Source organism: Cheilinus undulatus, linkage group 9, assembly GCF_018320785.1.
Source record: "Cheilinus undulatus linkage group 9, ASM1832078v1, whole genome shotgun sequence".
In the NCBI taxonomy this organism is placed as follows: Eukaryota; Metazoa; Chordata; class Actinopteri; order Labriformes; family Labridae; genus Cheilinus; species Cheilinus undulatus.
In genome coordinates this window covers 15,902,682-15,928,871 of record NC_054873.1, presented here as the reverse complement: position 1 = coordinate 15,928,871, position 26,190 = coordinate 15,902,682, and the positions used below count along the sequence as shown (strand labels likewise).

The following is a 26,190-nucleotide window of genomic DNA, read 5'->3' as shown; positions in this document are numbered from 1 at the left end:
CCTTAATCCAGATCAATATCAGTACTTACATTTAGGTACTCACTGATACAGAATACAAATATGAATCCTTGATAATACCTTTACAGTTCTTGGAATTATTTCGATAGTTTGTCGTATTTGCGTCAGATGTTCCTTACCCCCCTCTTGACAACTTAGCAGTGCATTGTTTGTGGTGTGCTCTACCTTTGTCATCCTCATTTACATTCAAGTACCAGACGGCTGCTACAGAGACTCTGTTCACCTGCAGATTCCTCAGACACAAAACCAACCAGCTTAAACCAAATTATTCAACAACGAAATAAATCATCGGCAAGAATCAACCAAACTGGAATGTTTTCTTGTCCCTTAATAGGGAATTTGCAGTTGCAGAATATTTAAGCACTGTGACTGATCCACAGCCGAGGAAATGCTCGGCTGTGTACAGACTCAGTGAGCAGAACCTTGCCAGTGAGGGGACGACACAGACAAAGCTGGATCCCTTAAGAGGAAAGATTGTGCACCCACTGCAGCCAACAGGAGTTGGAAACGGAGCTGCACTTTCTAACCACCTGTCATTTATACAAGGGCATCAGAGACAACTTCTTTAAACGTTACACCAGCAAACAAAAAATATTCACCAGCATGAACAATGAAGAGAAGCTTCCATATCTGCTGGGTGAAGTGCAACAGTGTGCAAATGTTGCAGCACATTATGAGAACCTCAAACACTACAGCAGATCTTTGATACCAATTCTGATTTTCTGCTGTTTTCAGTTTAAATTTCTGCATTGCTTTGGCAATGATGAAATGTTTTTCATGCCAGTAAAGCCTGTTGAATTAAAACTTTGCCTACTTGCTCAAATAATGAGAGGCTAACATCATGCTGTAAAATGATACTGAGAACAATATCAGAAATGTTTTATGAGTATGAGAGGTATGACAGTAGATAGGCAGAACATAGGGAGTTGGAGTGGGGATTGACATGTAGAAAAGGAGCCGTAGGCTGGATCCAAACCTAAGCCTTAAATTCTAGCATCTAATGTTCACCTCTGGCTTCCATACTCAGAGCAGTTTGTCTTAATTTCTTTCCCTTGACTAGATAAATATTAATGATATTATAACTAGAAGTGAATTTCCTTTTAGTTTGACCACTCAGTGTGCTCAGGGTATTTTAGAGACTAAAGTTTCTGGTCTGCAGCATCTTATGTGAGTGTCTCTCTGCACACATCATCCACAGATACTTGTTTTATGTACCTGCCAGGCAAAGCGATATTCCAGATAACACTGAGGAGCTGCGCCCACTCAACTTTTCTTTTCCAACACTCATATATTTCTCCTCAGCTTTTGGCCTCCGCTGCCGCCAAAGCAATTTAGTCATAGAAAAACTGCACGGTCAGCAGATTGTTCCACTCGGAGTCAGGGTTGGGAGTGTTGAAAAGGCCTCGCCTGCAACTCTCTGACTATCAAAATAATGTAAATCCCTTCCCTTACTTAACCTCTCTCTCCTCATCACTTTCTTTTTCTGTTTATCTGTGCAGAGTTCAGTTCTGCTGGCTACATTCTGAGATACACAGGCTTACAGACATCTTTGCGTTTCTTATTTCAGCACGGAAAAATTAAATATCCTGTGTGGTTTTGATATATCGTCACCTATGTTTTGCTTCAAAGGATTTGACTGCAGTTTCAACAACTAAACCAATCATTTTTCATGATACTTAGTCTTCCATATATTCAGGGTTTTCTGTTAACATTGTTATTTGATAGTGGCCAAAAATTTCTTGATTTGTAACCAAAGGCAACACTGGTCACAAGGCACATCAAAAACGTGGGCAGGTTGGGTTTTCTCAAGAAAACAACTTATCAGAAGAAGACTATATGCAGTCCAAAGAAGAAGGGTAGATACCTTGAGGAGACAGCCAAGGAAAATGGAATAAAACAAATAAATGGATGCATGTCTGATAGGGCTCCTGCAGAATGCTGAATTCTTTTGTGCTCTATGCATAAAAAAAAAAACGCATCCAGTACATGCAGAGCATAGATTTATCAGCTTTTCTGTGTGGTGCAAGCTAAAATACACCATACTATCCTCTTCGCCCAGGCTTCATGAGTCATCAACATACATTCACACAAACAACACGCTCACTCACACACACAGAGTGCAGCGAGTGCACAGCTCGGACATGAATCTCCCTCCACGGGCTGGAGGAGTTGGGTTACTCATGAGCCCATAAACATGTGCTGGCAGCGCTCCAAGGCTCTGCACTGTAATTACAAACGTTAGAAACAATATATAAAAGACCCTTCCCCGCCAAGGCCATGTCCTGCACTGCAATTAGCGTCCTTGTACAGAATTATCACCCTTCATCAGCCTCCACCTCTATATTGAGTGGAGGCCTGTAATTGGCTGTGTCCTCCTTGGTCTGTTAGAGGACAAATCTTTACTTGCTTTTTCTTGATAACTCTCTTTAAAGGTGCATACTTTTCAAAACTGTGTGTTTTAAATAAGGCTGTCGAGATTAATCGCATTGATCGCAATTAACTAAGATCCACAATCAGTGCATTCATTTTTTAAAAATCACAATCAATTGTGTGCCTTATTGACTCTCTTGACACTTGATGCAGCGTCTCCCTGCAGCCACAATGATGTAAAATAAGTCCACCACTGCTCCTTATTGTCTTATTTCATTAAAAAACACTCAGAAAACTCAGTGGACATATCAAAAGTCATCTGCACATTGTTTTATGAAACATGTATCTTTTCTCTGTCCCCTTTTTTAATTTTCAGTCCATGAAAAGTTCCTTTTTCCACAGTTAAGTTCATGTTAAAATCTTCAGTCAACCTATGAAGCAGGTCTCCTTCCAAACAGGAAGTCAGTCAACCTTAGTTAAAGCCAGAGCAAAAATCCAAAATGATATAAAAACTGTTTTAAAAGCAAAAAAAGTGGAGGATGCCTATTTGCAATTAACTATACTTGTTTTGAGATTAACCAGGAGTAATAAATGCTTGACAGCTCTAGTTTTAAGACAGTGTTTTAATGTTCAATAGTACTAAAATGCATAAATCCTTAAAAAATTACTTTTTACAGCAAAGATGCATTTTTGAGGAACAATCCATCAGAAATTTCTAGAAAAAAAATCATGCACACTATTCTGCACAAATCTTAGCCTAGTGTATTTAAGCAATTATGACAACAGATAGTTATTTTGTCTTTAATTTTTAATAATCAAAAATAATACAGCCCCCAAATTATTGGTGCCTGGGACTTTGTTTACTGTGATATTGACCCAGGCATCAATTTGCTTGATTTGTTCTACCGTCAGTTCAAAGTTTAAGATTCAGGTATCAGGACAGTCCTGCTTTCTTGATTTTTTGTCCCATCATTAAACCACCTTTGATTTCACGTCAGCGCAGAGATCCTTGCCTCACACGCCCACGTCTGCACAGGATGACACAGGCAGGTGTCAAAAGCCGCCTCGTACATTAGCACTTGTGTGAACGTGAACATACTGTGCCGCATGTGCAGGAAAAAAAAAAAAACGCTTATGATGCTGACAAGTACATGCATATGTGCCACATCGCCCACGCGTATGACACTGTAGCCTTTCAGAGTGTGCACACGTTATGCAGTGAGTGGGTGCTAAGGCCAAGGCCTCGTGTGTTGGTGTTGGGCGAGCATGCGGCAGCAGCAAGTTGGCCGCTGTACAGGCCGGCAGAGAGGGTGTGGCGTGTTACATGTTGAACTAATGAGTTTCTGTGGCCAGGCAAGACCGCGGGGCAAGCTTATTAGTAAACAGGCAAAGGAGAGGAGACCCTGCAGCCCCTCTTCTGCTCGATAACCCCCCTTTTTCGCCTCCTCCAATGTTTTCTCTGTGTCTTACCCTGTGAAATGTCTCAGTTCTCACTCTCTGTCTGTTTTTCTCTCTGTTTCCCTCCCTCATGTAGGCAGCGAGATGCTTTTTGACTCCAGACACAGGCCAAAACAATTTGACCAACAAGTGAAATCACAGACAGACAAACAAGCTGGCGATTACAGCTGCATTGTAAGTACCATAATGTATCATAAATTTAATCTGCTGTTATTTAACAATGCATTGTAATGTGGTTGCATTTAATGAGATAAAGTCTGTAATTAGAGGCAGCATAAGTTACATTTGTTAAAAGTATTGCATTAAAGTGCTCCGTCGACATTTATTCCTTCCTCTTTCTGAGACTTATTATAATGTCAGCCTGCACTGGATTAAACCATAATGGCTTTCTATTGTGTCTTTATCCTATTTGAAAGACCAAGTGGTCAAAGGGCTTGTTAGAGTAAATGGAAAACAAACAATCGTTAGTGAACACAGGATGAAACTGAAATCGTCCACTAAGGCAAGGAAGCTCTTGAAACTACCATACTGGGGGTCTGGATCTCTTAGAAAATGGCTTCCACTCTCTGCCTCCCAGCTCCCGGCTCCCCGCCGCCATTTTGTGAATCCTTGCCAAAGTAGTCAGGTAGCAGGATGAGAGGGACAGAGTGAAGTGGGAACGCAGAACTGAGTGCTGGAGAAATTAAAGGGAATTACAGAAAAACTGACAATGATAGAAATGTTAATGTTTCTTATGGACAGAGGTCAAGACTTACTGCATCCTCCTCTCTGCAGCTTTTCTTCTCAGAGGGCTTACCCTGGGTGCAAGCCATAAATGTCTCTTTTTTTCCATTGGGGCAAATGTGCTTGCAGGACCCACAGCTGCATGACCCCCTTCCACCCTTCATCAATGCTCCCTCTCCCTCTTCCTCCCTCCCTCTTCCATTGCAGCCCAGCCTGCCCACTTATAGCACTCCAGAGCCACAGAGTAACACGGGTAAAGCTTCAACATCTGCTCATGTACCTGTCTCCACCCTAACCACAGTACTCTGTTAGCTGTAGCCTGAGCCCCAACTGTGCGTGAATCATATGCACTTAGTAACCCCGGGCCCCACCCTACAACCTCCAGCTACTGTAGCGAGCCGCCTGCTGCCGCTCTGGAATTCAGTATGTGCCAGGCATTTGATTACATGTGCAGATGTTATTAAAATCCTTGCTCTCATCTGATTCCAAGACCACAGATATTATATATCCAGCCTCCAGTAGGTGTTTGACGCTGCTCCTGCTTTTATTCTTGATTAGCCTGTTGCTTCACTTATCTGGAAAAAGTAATAGAAATCTTCCTGACTTTGGCTTTTTTTAAAGATACAGGTCCATAGTAATCAAATAATTTAAACCTTAGGAGTCCACGATCACGCCGTTGTTGCATTATCATACGCTATTTTTGTCACATGATAGCATGCAAACAAAACCATATTTTGCATTGCAATCACTTTGTGTAGAAAGTGTCATTTTAAAACTTTTTTGGTTTTTGTTTGATGTCATTTGGTCAATAAGTACAGGGAAAAATTATCATTTAAATTTGATATAAAAAATAATTTCACACATAGGGGATGATGGTCCATACTGTACAGGACTATCACTAGGATTTTTTCATAATTTAAGCATTTATTGTCATTATTTCTTCATACTAGTCATTTATAATGTGGAAATGCAGTCCATATAATTTTAGTCTCCTTGTAATTGTGTTTATATATGATGTTTTGCAGTTTGACAGCTAAAACTGGAAAAAGACATATGCAATGTACATCTTTCTATGTTTGATTTGCACTGTTTAGGAATCCATCACAGTCTTGGAATTTGAAATAATATCATTGTCCTCTGTATCCTTAAGTACGTTTTTTTTTTTTAACTTTGGCATTGATTAATGGACAAGAAACACCTATAGATATGTATGTATTCTGTGTAAAATCATTCATTTTTAGCTTGTTATATGTAATTTGACTTCTTTTATGTGTGAGTTTACAACATTTTCTAAATGTCCAGCTCTTCAAATGACAACCTCATCATGTATTTATATTATATATTCTTTTAGATCGCAATTTTTAAGTATCTGTTTTTGTTGTCTGTGTGTGTGTGTGTTTTGGAGATCCTGTGTCTAAAACAGAAAGTTAAAGTTAAAATATAGTTTACATTTCATAAAGTTGAGGTTGGGCTTAAAAAATGATACCAAACATGAGCATGGTAAACCTTTTCTTTGTGGTTTATATTGTCAAAAGAAAAGTATTAACAAACTAGAAAAGCACTCGGAGAGTGCAGACCTCCGTCATTATCTCCCAATGGTACAGAATCCTGTAAAAATTCCTGGATCCAGACGGTGATCTGGATCACTCCCAAAATCTAATGAGTTCTTCCTTATGCCATTTCTGACATTTCCTGAAAATTTCATCAAAATCTGTCCATAACTTTTTGTGTTATGTTTGTAACAAACTAACTAACTAACTAACTAACAAACTAACTCACATAACCTCCTTGGCAAAGCTAAAAAGCAAAAATACCCGGTGGACTTCTAAGGGTTAAAATAGTGTCCAATTTATGGTGGAAATCATGAGGACTAAAACCCAGTAACAGTCCGTCACATGGTGAGTTTGTCCCATTATTCAGCAAATTTACAGTTAGTGCAATCAGCAACTTAATATAGTTTTGTTGTATTGTAGGAATAGAAAAGGCAGAGTAACTCTCCACACTATATCATACCATGCCATGCCACGGTATACCATACTATGCCATGCCATGCCATACTATGCATAAAGCGTTTGTGGCCAAGGATAATGCGTGGAATTAGTGGAATGCACTTCTAAATATTGCTCTAAACTGTATATTGTAAGTGTTGTGATATAGGAGAACTTGCAATATGATATAATATGTGTTTTGTAGTCCAGAGGAGTGACTGGAATACCCTTCCAAACAATCTTCTTAGCAGTGTATTTTAAGTGTTGTGATTGCAAGGTATTTCTGATCTGATTCAATGCATTGCCCATGATTTAATGATGGAATTACATCACAGCTCTCCTACTGCAATTTATATATAGGCAATGCTACATTAGGGCACCTGATTAACTATGGACCAGTTGTCAAAAATCTTTGTCCAACTAAAAATACCATATGACCTTAACAGAGAAAGCAAGATTTACCTGCCTAAACTCACTCAAAACAGCAAAAATCTACTTTTCAACTGATATAATTTTATTAACCCAAATTTAAGCCAGTCTCTTTCTGTCTGTGATTGAAGGTAAAGAACGAAACATATAATCCCAGGATTTGCCTTTTAATTCTTTTCTTATTCAAAGTTTACATTCATATTTTGAAACAATCTTTAGATTTCCTACATGCATGAAAACCCTCTTGAATATGATAAAGCCACTTTAACATTTAATAACTTATGTAGTCAACTTTATAACAAAACTCAAGAAAAGATCAACTTTCTTTTGATATCAAATGGGTACAGTTTCATACATTTTCTACTGTCTGGCTTTCTTGCTCATACTGAAAACTAAAGAGTAAAAATTAGTCCTAATTTACACCTAGTTTTACAGATCTACGTGTCTTTAAGATCTACTAGTAGATTGTGATCTATAGGTTGGTGACCCCTACTAATATAAAATACCCCTACAAAGAGTAAAGTGCCAGACTAATGTGTTTACTCACTGAAATTCGGTGACAGTTTCCCCTCTCATCATGCTGCATCTCTTAACTTCTATCCACAGCTATCTGACACTATCCTGTTGTTTCTGGCTTCTTCTTTTTTTTCTTTCTTTAGCCTGTTAACTTCCATCCAAGTCACCCTCATTCATGCCATACAGTTAAGGCTCTATGAGGAATGACTTTTCCAAATGGCAGGGAAATCTGTTTAACAGTGACAATTTGATATTAAGTTATGAAAATTTGACACTGGATATTTGATAACTAAATCACAAATCTGGATAATGATACATTGACATATCATTCAGGAATGAGAGAACCATGTCAAGTTTATGCCTACATTCATCAAACTCATAAATGGTTGATGTATTTTTTTATTTTTAACACCACTCTTTTTTATTCAGCAATGTCCTTATTTTTATTCATTACATTACATGTTTTTAAAATGTTTTAACAAGTTTAACTATGATTGGATTTTTGGCCCATGTTAGCATTTTTCATATTAATTATTGTTAACTGTCTTGTAATATTTAGCATACAAGCTGTACTTATTAAGCTCTTTAATTGTGCTGTTGATAATGATAAAATTTACAAAAAAAATATACAAAAATCATCAGTGAGTTAAAGCATTGAATTAAACAGTTCATCGGTTGGCTAAAAGAAATTAGTCAGACTGAATTTAAGTTTAAAAACATGGGTTTTGATGTGTATGGTTTGCTCCAGTGCTGAGCTTCCATTAATATAAACTGTTTCCACACAGATTTTTTTTAAACACAAATTCAGTTCCTACTGGATAAACAAGGTTATAGGAAGTTTTAGGTTAAAGAATCAAGGACTTTTCCATCAGTGCCTGCTGTCAGCCAAACAGCCGACTAATCCCTTTATAACAGCAGGCTAGTTTATGGCAGCAGCAATAACACCATCAATCTGTGACCTGCTTTTCCTGTACATTTTTGTTTTGTTTTGACTGTCAGTCAGTCATGGTAAAATTACTCATTGCATATTTCAGTCAGGAACACTCTCGTCATACATTTAACCCTTTTATTCCAAAATAGATTTATAATTTTACTTGGTGGAGAATGCTGCCCTCAAAAGATGCTCCCTGGGTTAGTCAAGAATGCATAGCTTAAAACCCTTATATAAGATAGAGTAAATTAGTTCAAAAGCAGTTAATCCATGGTAGCATGAATCTCAGTATGAAGGAGCAACAAGCTTTATGCTATAAAGGAGGAGGCTGGGGTGGAGGAGGTTAAGCTTTGCCAGCAGCAGCAGCAGCATGGTGCAGCAGCATTGATGCAAGCACAGATTAGTGAGAAGTGTGTCATATTTAAATGGACTGCTGTGTTGAGAGAAAGAGCTGTGATTGGCTGTGGGAGCTGGGTAAGATAATTGGGATCAGCTGGCCGTCAGCTGATTACAGCTGGGGGTATGACGACTGTGTCCTGCATGTTCTAACGCTGAGCTTCCACCCTGGCCACTCTGCAAGCAGACTGCTCCATGTGTCTGTGGAAAGTCCTGTCCTTAGTCTTTTGTCTTTTGCCATCAAAGTTCAGCACAACCATCCACTAAGGTTTTGGACACTTGATGATTTTGGGCACGTTTACTTTGGAAAAATCTCCCTTACAGAAAACACTGCAAAATGTAGGTACAAATTTATCAGAAAAGATAAGTGGTGTTAGAACTGACATTTCAGGATTGTTGTTGGGTTGAAAAGTATTTCCTTAAATCAAACAATTTTTTGATATGTATTAGTTTCCCATTTTTCTTTGGAACATTTTCAATATTCCTTTGTTACACAGTTTTAAATACTTTAAATATTTTAATTGTTTTCTTTGCTCACTCTGAAGTAATTAATGTACTTTGCAGCTCAAAGAATCACCCTGTTATCAGCCTCTAGTTGATACATGAATGATTTTAACAATCTTTATGTCATACATTTTTTGATTATGTATCTTGTATAAAATAATGGGGCTTGTTTATCTAAAGCAGCACATACATACATACATGTCCTGGTGAGGAGGAAACTTGAAAAACAACACAAGAGTGCATATGTGGGTGTATCTCTGCTGGCATGTAACCGATTTAGATTGTAGGTGCAAAATATAGCAGAGGTCCCTCCAGCAGGCAGACCTGGCCTATTTAGGCCTGTCACAGACGAGCTCTCATTTAGACCTGCAGACAGACAGTCAATGGCTTTGCTAACAGCCCAGAATGCACTCTGTCCCCTTTGGCTCCCTGCTCCTGTATCCGGCCATGTGTTTGCATGCGGGACAGGGCGGCCTCCATATTGTGTTTGTGGAATGAATTATGAATGTTATTGCATAACTGTAGCTTGTTTCTGGGGCATATCTCTACAGCATCTACCCAGAGAACAGAGCATGAATACATTTCCCCGGCCTAGACCCCTTGGAAGTGATACTGTGAAGCTGGCCTGCCTGCGTTTGTTTATGGTTATATAGAGCAGATGGCCCTGCAACATGGTCACATATCACACACTAGCTGCCTTGCTGGCACTGCCTCACATACATGCTTATAGACAGAAATGTAAGAATACTTGAAGGGAATTCAAATCCACAGAAACGGAATAATAATTATTCTATAAATCACAGAGGGAGAAGTATTAAATGTCTCTATCAGAGCACATTACTGTATATTCTTCATGTTGGCAGTAGTCCTGGGACTATAGGCACTGGCAGTAATAACCACTGCAAATTCAAGCTCTTTAATGCTAACTTTGCAGTATTTACAGCCCTAGCTGTCAGCTGTAACTGCTAACCACCGTAGTGAGTCTGACTACAGCCAGCTGTAGCCTGGGGGAAACAAGCTCTTCAAGGTTACAAACTGTACAGATCCCTGTCTGCCTGCTCTGCTCCTCTGTCTGTCAGCTGAAGTTCATATCCAGGCAGAAAGGTATTTGTCCCACCCTCTAAATATAGCTGGCGACAGATGCAGCACGATGGGGCACTGCCCAAGCTGAAAGGGGCCCTGCAGGCAGGCTGGAGCAGAACTGGGCATGCAGACGTGTTAGGACTATGGACTTCTCTTACTAGGGGGCCCTACAGGTCACCAGCAGCCACATGGCAATGAATACTTCACCAGCTTCCATTAGTGTGGGGGCACAAAGAATGAGAAGACCAGATTAATTTTGCAGAAAATAGTCAATTATTTATGTATTTTTACCAAATTCATACTTACAATAAAGCATTGTGGGATAATGTAATCTACTAAATTTAGGGATGGACAGTATAGCTTTTATATATATATATATTCTATGCCAGTACTTCCAAACTCAATTTAGTGGCTATAGAAACTTGATGTTTACATTGTAAGGTAGAAGCAAGAAATGGAAAATATTTTTCAAATATTCAGTCGTAATTGCTAAAACAAATCTGAGATTTCATGCGACTGTTACCTCAATTTCAAACTAGTTTTTGCCAATGTGTTGTACTGGTGCCTGGTTTTAGTGCAGTACTACTGCTAGATGGTAGCTGTAGGCATCAGACAGCTGTTTGCTGAATAACTAAGGTAGGAAGAAGAGAGCAGTAGTGTCCACTAGTGGTGTAGCGTAGGGTATGCACAGATATATGGACTTATCATCCAGTCTCCTGTGGATACCCACTTTAAAATCCACTATGATGGTAAAAGCAACAAAAGTTATCTCAGTACACTGTACAGCCTTTCTCATCCAGGGTCGCTTCAGCATTGTCTGGGGTGCCTTCAAAGTACTTTAGATTTAACCAAGAATTACAGTGAATATGCAGATTATTAGCCATCCCAGGATAAATGATCAAAGTCATCTCATATGTTCTTGATATTACATCAGCATCAGGTTCAGCAAATGAAAACGTTTACAAAAATACACACTGTGTAAGAATCATGCAGTCTGTTTTTTCTAAAGGTCGGCAGGTGTGCAAAAACCCACAGCAAAGGTCTACATTGCCTTAATTCTATTTCTGAAAAAAAAAAAATCCCTTAGCAGTTATAAGCACATCAAATGTCCATCATCAGCACATTTTGACCGAGGCAGACTTGTGGCTTTTTTTACATTTTAAAAGGAAACCCTGACAGAGAAAAAAGGTTGAGAAGTGCTGCTTGTATTGTAACACATTACCCCCAATCTGCAGGAGAATATGGAATAGTTCATTCAAAACATTTGGAAAGTTTGTAGACTAAAGGCTTATGCTTGTGGGGAAATCTGCTCTTCTTTGGCTGTTAATTTCAAAATGATCCTCACTCTCTGAAACAGCAGAAGTTAGTGAGAATGTGCAAATACTAAAGACCAATTTTAAGGTGATTTGTAAATGCAAGATAGTGCCACATGTCTTTGTTTAAAATGTGGGCGGTTATCCTACTTCCTCAGACACCACCCCACTACAGGTGTCAACTGATATAACTGAGGTTTCCAGAAACTTTTGTCACTTCTCTTAACATAAGAAACCATTAGTTTTACTAAATATCTTTATGTAAATGAAAAGTTAAACAACCTATATGGATTGCCAAGAAAAATAGACAATTTCCAAAGTTAAATATGGCACAAAGAGATGCTAAATCTGTTAGCCTGTCATAGCGATATCCAATATGTGTTAGCATCAAGCTAACATACTCAGATAGACATCCTGGTTCACCCATTAGAATCTTTGAAGTGTCTGCATAATTGTAAGTCACTTGAGAATGGTCATTTTCCTGTAGATTTGTACATTTTTGGCAATTTTCCTGACATTTTCGTGTCAGCCAATACTTTTAATATGAGCTATTATCTGCCACAATTATCCCAATAATATTGTGCATCCCTGGCTATACTGAAATATAAACTCTTTAAATGCATGACCACTTTTTATGTTGTTGAATGCCTGTGTCCTTAATCAAATGGATGAAAATATCTCCTGGATCTTAATGTTATTCAAGGCTAGAAACCGTGTAACCCTAAAGTTTGGCAGCAGTCATGGGCCGGTTCCACTGAATGAATCTGATGAGGACACAGATTAGATTTCTGCCTATGGTTATAAAATAAAATGCCATTCAGACATGTGCAAAGATCTCCTGATACAAGAAGAAGGCCTCAGTGTGCTGTTTTTCAATAACACCATTTTTCATGGAATAGAAAAACAAAAGTACATTTTACATTCCTTATTATTAGTTTTGTGAGAGACCTTAGTTTAATCATCAAGTTAACGAAAATATTCAAGCAATTCGCTTTCCATCTGCATGATGTATTTGTCATAGGGGTTGTCACAACACTAGAATTTAAACTTGTGTTCAATTCTAGTCAAAATCAGATTATATCAATAACTCTTTGGATACCCCAAGAGAAAAATGAGAAGTCCCACACCCAATATTGCCTTGGTTTTTGGTCCTAATCACCAAAAATTGCACACATTGTTTACATTGCACCAATGTATCAGTAACATTTTGGAACTGTAGCATGACCAATGTATTTGTATAATTCATGCAGTGCTATTGATTAAAGTATGCACAAAGTTTTTTTTTAGTTGAGTTAAGTGATCAAAGTTTACAAAAAAAAAGAATATGTGGCTTTTTTTTTTTAAGTGTAAGTCCATCTTGTACAAAAAGTAATTCCTACATGGACCTTTCTATAGATCTGCAACCTTCTGTCTGTCCTGCTGTGCATCCTGCAGCGTTACCATGCATGTGTGCATGCGAGCCTGTGTATGTGTCTTTATGTACATGTGACTGTATACGTGTGTGAGAGATGAGAAGCAGCTGGTGAGGCTGGCCTGAGTGGTCTGGGCGACCCCTGCTGCGTGCCCTGTCATTACAATGATTGGGGTCATTTTTTACCTCTAAGGATGGGGCCGGAGGGAGGGGGGGTGCACTGGGATCAGCTCACTCTTCCTAATCCAGCCCGCTTCACCTGGCATGTTTATGGTTCTGCAGGGGAGTGGAGGGGGGGTCAGTGGGGCCTGTTCATCTCACTGGCTGACAGGCAGACACACATTTTATGTATGTAGGCGATTGTGCATACACACTCCATCACACACATATCTTGCACATATGCAAATGCGTACATTATACCTGTAGCTCCACACACTTTGACCCATATAGGCACATACTGTACTGTATATTCAAACACCTTCATACACTCTCCTGCATGAGCTCTGAGCTTACTATCTGCCTCCTGCAGAGGTGACGGGGAGGTCAGCCTGTCTGACTTTGAGCAGAATCCCCCAGCGGCTTGCCCCAGCCGTCCCCCCTGGCATGTGTAACAGGACCTGCCCATGCTGGCTCTTCTCCTCCCCCTCCCACCACTCCTGTATTCCCCCTGTCTCTTGCCGCTGCATCCCCCCTGGCCCTGGTATAAATAGATGGGTCATGCCTGCTGTGCTGCTGTCGGGGGCACAGAAACCATGCTTCTCTTTATAAATGCTCCACCGTGTCTATCTAGATTCTTCCTGTCCACACCCAGACTATACTGCACATGTAATCAGATATGTAGATTTATACAGACAGAAAGAGGGATATACAGAGCTGTCAGATATTCTTGACCACATCACTGATATAAGGGAAGCCACATGTGAAACCCAACAGGGGGACTAATTAGTAAACTCAGCATCAACATACTACAAGTCAAGCATTAATGTGGGATATATTTTTGTGGTGCCATGCAGGGTTTTCACAATTACAGTGTTCCAGCTTTGGTACCATTCATCCATCCATCTATTCATTATCTACACCACTTATCCCCGTTGGGGTTGCGAGGCGCTGGAGGCAATCCCAGCTGTCACTGAGCGAGAGGCGGGGTACACCCTGGACTGGTTGCCAGTCAATCACAGGGCAACTTTGATACAAGTAAAAATTAAATGATATCAATGCCTGTTTCAGTTCCACAGCAACAAAAATGGAAGTCCTAGGTAGTAGGGCTGGGAAATTAATCGCACATTAGATTAAATCGCAATATGACCTGCTGTAATTTACAAATTGCAAAAGTTGCGATATTTCTTTAACTTGAAATGTGTCAAAAAAAAACAGTTTAATACTTTTTTGCAGCAGAGATTTATGCACATAATGCAAACATTCCCATTTTTTAAGAATAAACTTTCCTGTTTTACTAATTTACTTTACTAATGTAAAGTAAAATTTTTGCTTATTTAAAATGAGATTGACATAAAATGATTATCTCTTCAGTATAGCAATTGATATCAAATTTGCAATATGAGTCAAAATAATCACAATTAGATATTAGTTTTAAGTCATTTTCCCTTGTATATAATGTGTAATTATTGTGTACATACATACATTGTGTATAATTTAGAATGATTTATTGCTTGTATTTATTAAAAGATATACAAAATAAGGAAATTCAAAATAATTGCACATTAAATCGTAATCACAATACTGGGGGAAAAAAATCAAAATTAGATTATTTTTGCAAATCATTGGGCTGAAAAATATCAGGAAAAATAGATATTATGATAGTTTTTCTTCTGCGTATATATTAAATTAAAAAAATGAAAATAAACAATGAGAATGAAGTGCGTTTTTATGTGCTCTTATTAAATTAAATATTCAATTATAATTTTTTTCTTATTGTGTCTTTGTCATTTTCAATTTTCAAATACAACACTGTGCAGACATCTAATGGTGGCTCTGAATCAAGCAAATCATTTCCTTGTGGACTTTACAAGGAAACTCACTATGTTCCTTTAATGCCACCAACAACTTCTAATGACATTCACAGTTGCATTTAGCTTTTATGACCAGGCACATGAGTGCAACTGGTTGTGCTCACAGGGTTGAGGTGCCATTGAAGCTGTGCAATAAACAATGGGCACGTCCATACACAAACCTTATGCTAACAGATGCAGTTTAGCGCGAGAATCCATTCACAAAGTATTGGCCTCGCGTAATTGAGCGATCCCTGCGATCTGACTACTGCGCATGCATCCATCTCCATTGCAGTTGACAAACAATACATTCTTCAGCCCTAGTCCTAGGACTAGGGGACATTTCTGGTTTTTGGATATCAAAAACTGCAGGCTAAAATCATGTACACTGTCCAGATAGCACAGATACATTGGCAGCTTACTCTGCTTAAATGTACAGTTAAGACAGCGAAGAACAATCTTAGGCTTGTTTTACCCAATGGCTGTTCTAGTGTGAAAGAGATTGTATTGTTCTAAGATGTGGTAATGAAAAATTGTAGTGAAGTTTGACATACTTAGAGCTGTACAGCATCAACATAGGCTAGATATGAACTTATGAAAAGGACAATTATAATTGTGTGAGTCCATAACCATCTCCCAAATAACTTGACAAAAATCTTGAATAAAGTGGAAGGAAATGAAAAATGAACTAGGAAAACAAAAGATAAATGGTCCATGTAACACTACCAATATGAGTTAACAGAGCAGTAAATCTAAGCCTGCATTTCTGCTCCTTTTACACTTTGAAAATTAAACCTATCTCAGTTGAAATCAGAACTCTGCTTCCAAAATTGTACTTTTTTTTAGTACAAAGCCCCTTTTCTGGGTCTTAAATTTACCTAGGAGGTCAGTGGAAGTGCATGATAACCTTAGTAGTGAACTTTTTATTATATGACTTCAACCCTGGTATCCTAAATTAGCCTTTAAAAAGTACATTGAATTATTTATGCACCTCAAAACCCTGGTGTCCAAAAATCTAGGATCTCTACTGGTTGGATCAAAAGGAAAAAAGTGATTTTTAAAAGTATTTTGGAAATGTTAAGTTTTTACTTCTTCTTACTCTTTGTACAGCTAGTAAACTTTAACACAATTACATTACATCTTTCACTAGGAAATACCTCTTTTCTTCTCTGTCTGCCTGCTTGTTTTTTTGGTTTATTTTTGTCTTCCTTACACGTTCAAAATAAAAAATTACAAATTTAAGAAACTGGGTTTGCATTTTGTGGGATCTTGAAGTTTTTCCCGCTGCACTGAGTGACCACAGACAACCACAACCGTAAAGATCCTGTTACAAGGTTACAGCACTCCGCTCCATCTTACAATCAGTGAAAGTCAGCTTCAGTATTGATTGATGGCTCTGTAGCACTTAGGCTGAAGTGTGATTGAATTAAAGTGGCTCTTTAAGCAGTGTGTGCCTCTGCTGTGAACACTGCGTGAAACTCTGATGAGGGAAATGAATTTCATGTTTTGGTTGGACTTTTTTTTCCATGTTTGTATGTCAATGTGTGTGCACATGGGCGTGCAATAGAAACTGTGTTCAGGCGTACGTTTATATTATTTGTGAGTTCATGCGTGGATTTCCCACAGTGTGAGTGAGACGATGAGACGATGAGGTGCAGAAAGGAGGACTTTGCACCTTCAGTCCTTCTAAACAGCTAATGGAGGTGCAAGGCCGGGCAGTGTATCAGTTACAGATGCTTTTCTTTCAAGTGTGTGCTGACTCTGCACAATTTTAAGAAGGTGGGTTTTTTAGGTGGACAAGCTGTTAGTTAATGAGCAGTTCAGATTGTGTTGCATAACTAGATAAAGATCTTTTAACAAAGTGTGCTGAGGAGTTCATGTCTGTGTGGAGGTGTGCTTGCAGTGCACCCTGCTCCTCTGCTGTATATGTGTGTGGGTGTGTGGGTGCGAGTGTGAATACTTCCCTGTCACTGGATGATAGCAGTTGGCTTCACTTGAAAGCAATAGCTCTCCTGGCCATGCACTCTGCTGGTCAGGACCCCAGAGCCATCTACTATATTAGATTGAAGTACGTCCAGTCAGCAGGCTGAGAGGACAGCACGCCTTGACCTTACCTTATGAAGTCTGGAGCCCACATTGCTGAGTGCTTTTGCAGGACTGCACAGTGGGAATAGACTGTAATATAAACTGTTAAATGTTCTATGCGGTGCACATAGTTGCATTCATGTAATTATTGATAGCATTTCAGTAGGGATGAGGATCAAACTCTGGTTCCATAAAGACCAAGTTCTGAATTATTTTGAGCTTATCATAAAGAATGTGCAGCTTAGTTCTTCGCTACACTGTGTTTATGACTTGTGCGTTCCACATCACTGTCATCAGTTCTCTGCCTTGTGCATTTTGCCAGGCGGAGCCAACATAGCATGGAGGGTGCTAACAACAAAGAAAAAGTACTTTGGATATATATTTCACGTTTGCTACCCCAACAGCTGTTGCAACTGGAAGGTGGTGGTCTAACAAGTTGAAACAAAGCCAGACGATAAGAAAAAAAGGCTGCTATCTTTTTCAAAGAGGTGGAAAAAGTGCATGACTATTGTACTCAAGTAACAGTGCAGTTATTCAGGTTTAAGTTTAATTAGGTTAAAGTACTGGTCTGTAAATCTACTGAAGCAAAAGAGATATTCATTGTCCAGGTTTTGCTGTCTAACAACTGTTTTTGGATGTGATATGGAATTATTCCCTCGCTACATGCTACTGTTTAGTCAGAAGATGTAGAGTAGTACAAGAGTATTTTACTCAAGCTTAAAAGTTCAATTACTCTGGTTTAAACTTACTTAAGTAAAAATAAAAGTACTTAATTCAAAATGAACAAAAAAACGCAAAAGTATTAAAAACACCATTCAAATGCAGTCACTTGAGTATATGTGATAAGTTACTTTCTGCCCCTGCTTTTTCAGCTGTATTGCAAAAAACTGAACCATTTAGCTTAGTTGGTTGGGCAGGCGCCCACACACAGGCTCTAGTCTTCGACGCACTGGTCGCAGGATTGAGTCCTGGTTTCAGTGACTTTCAATCAAAATAATCATTATTGTAATTTCTGCAATTATCAAGTAGCCTCAGTTCCAGTATCAATAAAAATGAATGATCCCCATCATGTCAAATGCAGAAATGTTGCATATCAGCACTCATTTGTCTGTGCTTTCCTTGTACATTTTTTCCACCCTCATGATGGCTTTTGCTCCAGCTCAAAAAATGCCATCAGCCTTTGGAGCCCTATACCCTTCACAATCTTAATGGAAGCAAATCTGGGGGCTGCATCATTCTTGTGACTATAAGGCTTATCTTCTTATCTTCTGGTATCATCATGACAGCTTGTACTCACTGGTGCTATCAGGGCTAACAAAGATGTGATGTGAGGCTACTTGTTGTCCGTCTCTGTTGGTTTCTTTTTGTTATACAAGCTCATGTGGATAAACAACAAACTAATACTTTAATCATCTGCAATTTATTATCTTTCCGTGATTACCTCCAGAAATCACTTTTCCTGCTCAGAACTAATGCCACAGCATTTGAAACAGTCTATTTTGTTTGTTATACCTTTTGAGTCCACAGCTGCTGTTGTTTTCATTAGCAGAGATGTACCTATTTTCTGACTTCTTGTTATTTCTTAAAAGTATATTCAGTTAGTTGTACCCACAAAGTTTGGTTACAACAATAACTCTCAATTTAATCGCTTCTTTGGTTTAAAGATACAATATGTTGAATTTTTTCACTGAAATATTTATATCAATTTAAAACGTGACCTTTCCTATATTCTAGAGTAAGTATTTCAAATATCCAAGAGTTTTCAAAGCCTAAACCATTTTTAATTTTTGTAACTATAATAATGTCTCTCAAATTTGATAATAAAACAGAGTTATTTTCAACAAGTGTCTTTTTTCTGCTCTATAAAAAATAAAAGCTCTTCTTTGATTCAGCAGTTAGGCACACTGTATGGACAAAAGTATTTAGCCACCTGACCATTGACCACTGACCACTGTAATGACATTGTTTTCAACTACATATACTTTAATTTGGTGTTGCCCCCCCCCCCCCCCCCCCCCCTTTGCAGCTCTAACAATTTCCACTCTTCTATGAAGGCATTTCACAAGAAAGAAAAATGTTTTTGTGGGAGTTTTTTCCCACTCACTCTGTAGAGCATTTATGAGGTCAGGCACTGATGTTGGACAGCTTGCATTGTCCCTTCCAGTTCACCCCAGAGGTGTTTGATGGGGTTGAGGTCAGGACTCTGTGTAGGCCAGTCAAGTTTTACCAAACAAAACCCATGAAACCATGTCTTTCTAATCCTTGCTGTGTACACTGGAGCACAGTCATGTTGGAACAGAAAAGGGCCTTCCTCAAACTGTTGCTACAAACTTGGAAGCACAGCATTGTTCAGAATGACTCAGCATGCTGAAGCATTAAGATTGTCCTTTACTGGAGATAAGCAGTCTAGCCCAAACTTTGAAAAACAGCTCCATACTATTATCCCTCCTCCACAGAACTTCACAGTTGGCACAGTGCAGTCAGGCACTTAATATTCTCTCAGCATCTGCTGAACCCAGACTCGACCCGTCTGACTGCCAAACAGAGGAGCATGATTCATCACTCAGAAGAACACATTTACCCTTCTCCACAGTCAGTGTGCTTTTACAGCACTCTATCTGATGCTTGGCATTGGACTCAGTGATGTGAAACTTGCATGCAGCTGCTTGGCCATGAAGCTCCCATCACAGTTTTTGCACTTACATAAATGCCAGTGGAAGTTTGGAACTCTTCAGCCATGGAATTAGCAGAGCATTGGCGACTTTAGCACACTATGCCTTCGCCTGAACAGTCGTTGAACTGCTCTGTGATTTTAAGTGGTCTTCTGCTTTGTGGCTGAGTTGCTGTTGTTCCCAAACACTTCCACTTTCTAATGATACAACTGGCAGTTGACTGTAGAATATCCAGCAGGGGTGAAATTTCACAAACCGTCTCATTGCAGTGGTGGCATCCATCACAGTACCATGCTTGAAGTCACTGATCTCTTCAGAACGACCCATTTTGCAGATCGCGACTGCATGGCTAGATGCTTGATTTTACCACTCTGTACACCAGTGTTTCTCAACCTTTTCAGCCCACAACCCCCAAAATAAAGGTGCCAGAGACCGGGGACCCCCACTGTACCTGAAGGTGGTTGAACACAGCCGTGAACAATTTGGAATAGTCATGTGCAGACAAGGCCGTCCATAAAGGGGGATAAACGGGAAAGCTTTCTGGCGCACAGCCAAACTGGGGGTCCATGGAGGTCAACAAAACCAAGGTCCATTTTAAAGTTGAGCTGTGATATCCGTATTTCATATCTAACCTGAAAAATACCCACTCTTATCAAAGAAAAAAAATATCTTTTTGTGTAAAGAATAGCCTTCTTAAAAATGTGAATCCCCTTTGTTAAAAAAGAATAAAAATTGGTTTAAAAATTGCTACAATGGGTTAATAATGGAAAAAAAATTGTGGAAAAGATGATGAAATTGGATTTTAAAGGTAGCCGAAATGGGTTGTAAGTGACAAAAATTAGACAGGAATTGCAAAATAAAAAATAAAAATGGGAAAATGGGTTAAATTGGCAAAAATGGGCATAAATAGAGGTAAAAGGAAGTTAAATAGTGGCTGAAATGGCTTTAAATTAGCAAAAATGGGTGGAATTTGGAGAAATGGGCTGAAAAATTGACACAGAACTGGCAGAAAGGGTTAACTGAGAAAGAAAAAATAGGCAGATATTGGCAGAAATTGGTTAAACTAGCAAAAATGGGCATAACAAATGGTCAAATGTGGTTAAAATGGGAAAAATGGGTGTAAAAAGGGGTTAATGGGTCAACAGAGGTAACATTAAGCTTAAGTGGCAAGAATTGTTTTAGAAGGGGCAAAAACAGGCAGAAAAAAAGTGTAAGAAAGAGTTTAAACATGACAAAAATAGGTGTTAAATTACAAATAATTGTTAAAATTGTTGTGGAAAAACAAGGAAAATGGTTCAGTATTTGACAAAATTGGTGTAAAGTGGCAACAGTGTGATTTTAAAAATATTCTTAGTTTTTCAGGTCATCTGGAGACCCCCTCTCAGTGTCTCGTGACCCCCAAGGGGGTCCCGACCCCAAGGTTGAAAACCACTGCTATACACAATAAGTCTGACTGAAACACCTGAAATAAAATATGAACAGGTGTGGCCAATTACTATTGTCTATATCGTTTTCGATAGATGCCAGCATTACATTTATCTGACACTACAGATGATCTTTGGCTGTTAGTATCATTTCATACCATGCTGTTTGTCAACAGAGCCAGTATCAGCCGATGTGGATGTTGAACCAATACATAGGAGCATCCCTAGCTGTAAGCTGAGTGAGTAATGAAACGTCACTTGAGCATGGATGTTCACAATGACTGCTGGAGTATCCAAGAACCAGGGATGCCCAGATGTATCTGTTAAACATCGGCATATTGGCCCTGTTGACCAAAAAAAGGGCTAAATCAGGCAAATAATGCATCTAGAAGAGTTTTCTTTATTGGATAGATGAAGTCACCTGCAATACAAACTAATGTTTTCATGGTCAAACCTGTTCAGTTTTCACATGTACCATATGAAAGTTTGAATTCTGGGATCATCTGGTGCTTATTGTTTATTCCTCTCACTGTAGTTATGCATACAGTAGGTTGCCTTACTGTACCTTTCCTCCTGTTAGTGTACCCCTGTCCATATTTCTTCTGCTGTGTCTATCACCCAGTAAGGGTGTGTGTGCTTGTGCATACTTACGATCCACTCATCCACTGCTGTGGTGTAAGTACGGCCGTGTTGAATAATGCAAAGCGCCTCAGACTCACCGCTGAGCAGACACAATGGGGCCTCTCAGCTCAAGACATACAGTTCTGTATTGTGCTGTGCTTTGCTGTGCATTTGTGTCCTTGCAGATGGAATAATATTACTATAGAGCTGTATGCTGCCAAAGATTACCCTGATATGACTTTGTGCAGCAGATTGTGTGACAGTAAAACATGCTGGATGTTGTGGGTTACTCTCAGAACACACAAGTATAAGCTGTGCAGAACATCTCATAAGCATAATGAACATAAAAAACACACATCACCACATGCAGTGATTACAAGCCAACCCAAACAGTGTGTTTTCCATCGAACATTGAAAATCACGCTTACTAGCATCAACCAGAATGTTTGCAGCTGATCTAACAAAGTTTTTGCTCTGTTTTTGTTGTTGTTGCAGAAGTTGCAGATTTCCCCTCTTGGAGATTTCCAGATGAGACCACCTTACGTTTTTCTTACACCCTGTGAAAGGAAGGAACCTAAAGACCCATGTCCCCCTCCTCCCCCCAGGTCTGCTGTGTGTCTCAGAGCAGGTGAGAAACATTAACATCAGCAGCAGCTGGAGCACCTCTGCTCTGCACATGTGGATCAGGATATGAGCTAGCTCACTGTCAGCACAGGTCATTTATGTTAACACTCTCCTCCCCAATAAAACAAAACGGTACTGAGGGGGGAAAGGGTAGGTAGTTTCTCAGATTGTCAATCATGTAATTTGCCAAACTGATGCTAAGATTTCAGTTAGTGTACCAAACATGCAAGCTAACTGTTGTCACTGCAAACCGTGTGTTTGACTCCACTTTTTCTGTTACAGACTCAGAGCACAGAAACACTGACAACCAATCAATATACACTCTAAAAAAGTTTTAAAAAACAGCCATCGATGTGTTTTACGCAAGTGGTGTGCTCTCAGTTACACTGACACAAGGAGAGAAAGTGAGAGAGAGAGTATGAGCTGCTGACACAAGTCAAGTAGAAGCTGGAAGATGCTAGTTTGTACAGTCACTGTGATTGGCTACTTATCCGCAGGCTTACTGTGATTGGGTGTTTAATCATGCCTTATATTTTTTTTTTTATTAAATGCAAAGAGGTGGTGGCCCACAGACAGTTTATTTCATGAAAATTCAGTTTTAGGTGCATTTAAAAAAGAGACCCTGTCTGAAACCTAATCTCCCACCACTGGTAAGAGTGAGAATCCAAACTGTGATTGGCCATTTCCCTTGATAGCAGCTGACTGATCTAAAAAAACAGTAAATTGGGCAGCTCCAACAGGCAGCCTTGATGTTTCAACGCCACACACAGCTTTTTGTTAAATTCCAATTGTGACTGTGAAACAATGAAAGGGGCTCCCTCAGCTGTCTTGCTTTTTGCTGCCATATTAGTTGAATCGAACAACGATTTGGCCTAACAGGCCTGCACCAAGTATTCTGGCAGAATTAAAACATTTCGATGTCCATTCATGCCAACAAGGAGACTACCCCAGCTTTCAGTCATCTTTTTAGAGAACCACTGGGATTGTTCAGCTGTTGTAACAGGCAGCTGATAGCTTACTTTATATTTCAATTGTGCACGCATCATTTTGTTAAGACCTTGAACAAAATAACTCTTTTTGAGTCCTAAAAGATACTCCATGTTGTCTTTTGTAAAAGTAATTAAAATGCTTTAATGTAAGTCAAAGTTAATAGACCAGATTTATGCAATACCTTGTTACTTACCTACTTAATTGAATTCTGTATAAATCAACTATATCCTAAGTTATTTGTTTTTTAAGTCATAGTTTGGATTTAATTTCATTTTTTTCATTAACTTTACAAACCTGTTGTTTGTTATTGTGTCACTTAAACATCATGAACCATTTCTAATAACGATCAAAGTCATGTTAAGTCTACATGATCAGCCCTGTGAGTTTAACTCCTATTAAAATAAAAGCTCTCTCTGTTGAGCTCCTTTGACCCATACATGCTTCAAGGCACACCTTGGTCTTGAAAGTGTATGTACAGTTGGAACATCTGTGCTGTTAATGGACCATATCTAAATGAAAACCTGGACAAGGCGCTGCTGGTAGCAGGAGAATACCTGTGTAAGATCCACCTTGCATAATTCATCATCTGTTTGGGGCATCATGATGGTGTATCTGTGACGGCAACAGTGTTGCCTGTAGCCTGAACATTTACACATGCAGGCACAAACAGACTCTGCATGAACAGGGTTCAGCTCTCTGGTTTCTGATGTTTTCAGACACAATTTTAATATAATAACTCAGAAAAACTGACCATTTTGGTTCTCATCAAACAACACAGAAGTGTCAGCATGGCATGCTTCAGGTCACATGAGCAGCATTGCACGTCTTGTGATGTGGCTATTGCACATGGACACATCGCCATTGGAGTTATCAAACGATATATTGTTCAGCCCTAATGGAAAGATTTCTGTTCTATCCTGGTGAAATGAATGTCCTCAGTGTCAGTAGTATTCTAACAAAGTTAAACCACTGAATTAAGGAAATATTTTATGAAATATTTTGAGATTAATTCATTTCCATTCAAGCCTGGTAAAGGATGTCACAGTACCCTTGAAGTAATATACAGGTCTTCTCCAAATATGCAAACATAGTGGTTAGAACATTTGTTTAGGCTGTATGCACCTTATTGCCTCATTTGAATCTCCCCCTCTGTTTGAGCAATGAACCGGCTGACCCAGCCATCTCATTGTGTTCAGGACACATCATGTCCTGTCACAATGATGTCCCGGAGGAGAGTGGCATGTATGTTTGTGTTTCTGTGAATCATAACGACTGTTTTGTGTTCACTGAGGTGTGTCAAAGAGGATTACCTGCCTGAACGAGGACCTGAGACTTTTGTTTTTTAAAGACTGTCCTTTGGGGTGAGGTAGTAGGTTGTATAGTTTTAGGGTGGTACCCTTCCTGTCAGATAACTATACAACTTACTGTCTTTCCTGAAGTGGCTGTAATGTCTTCAGATGTCATTCGTGGAGCATTTGTACCTGGATCAACTCTGCAATGTGCTTGTTTACTCACTGACAGCCAAGAAAACAACTAGTTTGCAGGATTTAACTGAGGTAGGTTATGGCACTTGGAGAATGGGGAGATGAATTTTAAAAATCTACTGTTCTATAAATGACATACTTTTCCTGTCTCTCTTTACAAAATCAAACTTATTCATATATTATTCCATATATATTATCTCAGCTAAATATTTTTCTCTTTTCTTATATTATTTTCTAATATATTGAAGAACATTTTTAACATGTTTTAGTTAGGTATGGGCGGGTGAGTCCACCAGAAATGTGCTTGGTAACTACGACACGATGTTTAATGTGTAAAAGTGGATTTATTGTAAGGTTGCTAAAGATGGCGATACGTTTTATTTTCTTCTGCATGCATGAAACAATAAAATCTGTTACTTAGATGATCAGTAGTATCAAAAAGCACCAGTCAGTTTAATCAATCACACTTTTTGTCACATTTTTTAATTCCACTGTTTTGCATTTCGAACTGTTTGTTTGATTTTGGATTTTTGTACCGTCTTAAACTAAGGTAACTTACTTCCTGTTTTGAAACAGAGCTGATAGAAGACTAGGACTTCAATGATATAGAAAAAGGGAACTAACTATGGATTGAAATAGAAAATAATGGAGCATTAAAAATGTAGATGTTTGATAACAGAAGGTGCGGATGACGTCTGACTTGTCAACTGAGCTGTTTGTGAGTTTTTTAAACGTGAAATAAGACATCAAGGAGCAGTGGTGAACCTATTTTACGGGCTGCAGGAAGATGCTGCAGTGGTTCAACCAAAGTGTCCTAAAAGGGGCAATAAAGCATGTAAATTATGACTAAAAATGTATGCATTAATGCTGACAGCCTTACTTCAAACAAACAACATTTCTTTAGTCATAATTTTGACACTAATGTGCTCAGTTGCACTAAAGCATTGCTGATGTATTTGTGCAGTCTAGATAGTGTCAAAGTTTGTCTGAATATTTTTATGATCTAAACCAAAAAATGACCCAATACTAGTGTCTATAGCTTCTTTTTTGTCGCTATGTTATCAAAACAGGCATTGCAAAGGTATTACCCTGCCTTGCATGTCAGTTTCGTTTTATTATGACGAGTCATGATGTTTTGAAC

At 38.9% G+C, this 26,190-nt stretch overlaps 1 long non-coding RNA gene across 1 annotated transcript in view; it reads left to right on the top strand.

The window, feature by feature from the left end:
• The window catches only part of LOC121515020, a 30,958-nt gene extending 8,046 nt beyond the window's left edge, over positions 1-22,912 (top strand). Inside the window, exons 2-3 of the long non-coding RNA XR_005992349.1 lie at positions 3,923-4,020; positions 22,447-22,912. This is a non-coding gene — a long non-coding RNA (uncharacterized LOC121515020). The remainder of the gene's footprint in view (positions 1-3,922; positions 4,021-22,446) is intronic.
• Positions 22,913-26,190: the final 3,278 nt, after the last annotated feature.